This window comes from Rhinoraja longicauda, unplaced genomic scaffold, assembly GCF_053455715.1.
Source record: "Rhinoraja longicauda isolate Sanriku21f unplaced genomic scaffold, sRhiLon1.1 Scf000200, whole genome shotgun sequence".
In the NCBI taxonomy this organism is placed as follows: Eukaryota; Metazoa; Chordata; class Chondrichthyes; order Rajiformes; family Arhynchobatidae; genus Rhinoraja; species Rhinoraja longicauda.
Window position 1 is genome coordinate 77,501 of NW_027601418.1, and position 5,000 is coordinate 82,500.

The window sequence follows — 5,000 nt, forward strand, 5'->3', positions numbered from 1 at the left end:
GAGAGAGAGCCTCATTAGCTGCTAGGTTCACCTCATTAGCTGCTAGCTAACGCGTCAGACCTTTTACATTCTTTAGAGGATTGAAACCTCAGGGCCTTTAACCCCCGTTCACCGTTTACACTCAACGATCCTTCCGAACAAAACCCTTACACATCTGTCCGTCCAACTGACCCCCGAGATACCTAACACGCAGATTAACACGTCAGCGGTGATCGGCGTGTCATAGAGGAGTCACAAAGACGGGCAAAATAGAGTGGTTGAATAAAAAATACTCACTCAATTGGCCGTGATTTAACGTAGCACACAATGATGCAAAGCCCATGCAAAGTCCAGTGGCCCAAGCAAACAAATAAGATAGATCTGGCTCGGCGTTCCTCATCTCCACATCGTCACCCAGCACGCCGACGCCCAATAACAATTCCCCCGCAAATTGTGCACCTCGAGCGGCAGTACTTTAAACGGCGCCGTCTTCGGCGTGGACGGCATGAACCAAGTCGGCAAGCATCGTCACCCAGCACACAGACGTCCACTAACAATTCCTCCCCCCTGCAAATTGCGCGCCGCGAACGGCAGTACTTTCAAGTATGCCGCCTTCGGCGGGGACATCGTGAACCAAATCGGCAGGCAGGCGTCGTCAGCCGGTCGACCGACCCCCAGTTGCATTGCCCCAACGGCCATTGTGCACTTCGAACAGAACAGTGCTTTTAAAATATTCCGCCTGCCGCGTGTACATCATGAAACAAATGGAAAGGACGAACCGGGCGTGCAACCGATGCACGGAGAGTGACAGGTCGTCAAGCAAGTCCGTGGCAATCCGTCGGCCGACTCGGCCGCGGCCAGCAGAGGCGTTTTGGCCCGGGCGCGCCGAACTTTGCGCGCCCTCGGTATGCGTAACACTAGCACATGCCTTCAAAACTCACTACAAAATAACCCCAAAGTATGCCGCCTTCCCCGTGGGCCTTGTTACCAATATCTTGCCCTGCTTCCTGATGCCCTTATGGGGTCGGCTCTGTTCTTGCAGAACCCTCAGGTGGTGCAGAGTCTGGGCCATTTTATCAATATCTTGCCCTGATTCCTGATGCCCTTATGGGGTCGGCTCTGTTCTTGCAGAACCCTGAGGTGGTGCAGAGTCTGCGCCTTGTTATCAATATCTTGCCCTGCTTCCTGAAACCCTTATGGGGTTGGTTCTGTTACAAAACCCTCAGGTGGTGCAGAGTCTGGGCCACTTTATAAATAACTCTGCCTGCATTAGGGTCAGGGTTAGGGTTAGGGTTAGGGTTAGGGTTAGGGTTAGGGTTAGGGTTAGGGTTAGGGTTAGGGTTAGGGTTAGGGTTAGGGTTAGGGTTAGGGTTAGGGTTAGGGTTAGGGTTAGGGGTAGGGGTAGGGGTAGGGGTAGCGGTAGGGGTAGGGGTAGGGGTAGGGGTAGTTTGAACTACTGCCGCTCCAGGCGCGCACTGTGCGTGGGTAATTTTCAGTGGGCGTCGGTGTGCTGGGTGACGATGCCGCCCAGACTCTGCACCACCTGAGGGATCTGCAAGAACAGAGCCGAACCCGCAAGGGTATCGGGAAGCAGGGCAAGATATTGATAACAAGGCCCAGACTCTGCACCACCCGAGGGTTCTGCAAGAACAGAGCCGACCCCATAAGGGTATCAGGAAGCAGGGTGAGATAGTGACACCATTTGTAAAACCGGCAAATCCCACCCAGGAAACATTGCAAAAATTGGCCTCTAATGCTGGAACGTGGGTAAAGCCAAACAAACACGACACGTTTTAAAAGAACGTTACTAAAACAGCCTGGGATATGCCCATGACAAAGGATAGGCCGAACCTCACCAGAAAAAAAGAGAGGGAGACCACGGCAGAGCTGAGGGATAAACATGAGATGGTGATAAAACCAGCAGACGAGGGGAGCAGTAGGGTTACAAATTAATGTCAATATGGGGCCTGCTCCCACTGGGTAATAGACAAAAACATAGAACAGGGTGACAGGAGAGACTGGATAGCACAGAGGATAACCCGTGAGCGAAATAATGGGGTGTATGCAGTTCAATGTAAGGAGTGTACCTTACGGTACATAGGGGAAACAGGTAAAACAGCCTCAGCGGTGATCGACGTGTCAAAGAGGAGTCACAAAGACGGGCAAAATAAAGTGGTTGATTATAGACAATAGACAATAGACAATAGGTGCAGGAGTCGGCCATTCAGCCCTTCGAGCCAGCACCGCCATTCAATGCGATCATGGCTGATCACTCTCAATCAGTACCCCGTTCCTGCCTTCTCCCCATACCCCCTCACTCCGTTATCCTTAAGAGCTCTATCCAGCTCTCTCTTGAAAGCATCCAACGAACTGGCCTCCACTGCCTTCTGAGGCAGAGAATTCCACACCTTCACCACTCTCTGACTGAAAAGGTTCTTCCTCATCTCCGTTCTAAATGGCCTACCCCTTATTCTTAAACGGTGGCCCCTTGTTCTGGACTCCCCCAACATTGGGAACATGTTTCCTGCCTCTAATGTGTCCAATCCCCTAATTATCGTATATGTTTCAATAAGATCCCCCCTCATTCTTCTAAATACCAGTGTATACAAGCCCAATCGCTCCAGCCTTTCAACATACGACCGTCCCGCCATTCCGGGAATTAACCTAGTGAACCTACGCTGCACGCCCTCCATAGCAAGAATATCCTTCCTCAAATTTGGAGACCAAAACTGCACACAGTACTCCAGGTGCGGTCTCACCAGGGCCCGCTACAACTGTAGAAGGACCTCTTTGCTCCTATACTCAACTCCTCTGGTTACGAAGGCCAACATTCCATTGGCTTTCTTCACTGCCTGCTGTACCTGCATGCTTCCTTTCATTGACTGATGCACTAGGACATCCAGATCTCGTTGAACTCCCCCTCCTCCTAACTTGACACCATTCAGACAATAATCTGCCTTTCTACTCTTACTTCCAAAGTGAATAACCTCGCACTTATCTACATTAAACTGCATCTGCCATGTATCCGCCCACTCACACAACCTGTCCAAGTCATCCTGCAGCCTTATTGCATCTTCCTCACAATTCACACTACCCTCCAGCTTAGTATCATCTGCAAATTTGCTAATGGTACTTTTAATCCCTCCGTCTAAGTCATTAATGCATATCGTAAATAGCTGGGGTCCCAGCACCGAACCTTGCGGTACCCCACTGGTCACTGCCTGCCATTCCGAGAGGGACCCATTTATACCCACTCTTTGCTTTCCGTCTGTCAACCAATTTTCTATCCATGTCAGTACCCTACCCCCAATACCACGTGCCCTAATTTTGCCCACTAATCTCCTATGTGGGAGCTTGTCGAAGGCTTTCTGAAAGTCGAGGTACACCACGTCCACTGACTCTCCCCTGTCAATTTTCCTAGTTACATCCTCAAAACATTCCAGTAGATTTGTCAAGCATGATTTCCCCTTCGTAAATCCATGCTGACTCGCAATGATCCTGTTACTGCTATCCAAATGCTCAGCAATTTCGTCTTTTCTAATTGACTCCAGCATCTTCCCCACCACTGATGTCAGACTAACTGGTCTATAATTACCCGTTTTCTCTCTCCCTCCCTTCTTAAAAAGTGGGATAACATTTGCTATCCTCCAATCCACAGGAACTGATCCTGAATCTATATAGAACATTGAAAAATGATCTCCAATGCTTCCACTATTTCTAGAGCCACCTCCTTAGGTACCCTGGGATGCAGACCATCAGGCCCTGGGGATTTATCAGCCTTCAGTCCCATCAGTCTACCCAAAACCATTTCCTGCCTAATGTGGATTTCCTTCAGTTCCTCCATCACCCTAGGTTCTCCGGCCCCTAGAACATTTGGGAGATTGTGTGTATCTTCCTCAGTGAAGACAGACCCAAAGTAACGGTTTAACTCGTCTGCCATTTCTTTGTTCCCCATAATAAATTCCCCCGTTTCTGTCTTCAAGGGACCCACATTTGCCTTGACTATTTTTTTCCTCTTCACGTACCTAAAAAAACTTTTGCTATCCTCCTTTATATTATTGGCTAGTTTACCCTCGCACCTCATCTTTTCTCCCCGCATTGCCTCTTTAGTTAACTTTTGTTGCTCTTTAAAAGAGTCCCAATCCTCTGTCTTCCCACTCTTCTTTGCTATGTTATACCTCCTCTCCTTAATTTTTATGCTGTCCCTGACTTCCCTTGTCAGCCACAGGTGTCTCTTACTCCCCTTAGAGTCTTTCCACCTCTTTGGAATAAATTGATCCTGCAACCTCTGCATTATTCCCTGGAATACCTGCCATTGCTGTTCTACCGTCTTCCCTGCTAGGGCCTCCTTCCAGTCAATTTTGGCCAGCTCCCGCCTCATGCCTCTGTAATCCCCTTTGCTATACTGTAATACAGACACTTCCGATTTTCCCTTCTACCTTTCCATTTGCAGAGTAAAACTTATCGTGTTGTGATCACTGCCTCCTAACGGCTCTTTTACCTCTAGTCCCCTTATCAGATCAGGATCATTAAAAACACTCACTCTATTGGCCGTGATTTAACCTAGCACACAGTGTTGCAAAGCCCACGCAAAGTCCAGTGGGCCAAGCAAACAAATAAGATAGATCTGGCTCGGCGTTCCACATCTCCACATCGTCACCCAGCACGCCGACGCCCATTAACAATTCCCCCGCAAATTGTGCACCTCGAGCGGCAGTACTTTAAACGGCGCCGTCTTCGGCGTGGACGGCATGAACCAAGTCGGCAAGCATCGTCACCTAGCACACAGACGTGCACTAACAATTCCTCCCCCCGCAAATTGCGCGCCGCGAACGGCGGTACTTTCAAGTATGCCGCCTTCGGCGGGGACATCGTGAACCAAATCGGCAGGCAGGCGTCGTCAGCCGGTCGACCGACCCCCAGCTGCATTTCCCCAACGGACATTGTGCACTTCGTACAGAACAGTGCTTTTAAAATATTCCGCCTGCCGCGTGGACATCATGAACCAAATGAGCAGGCAG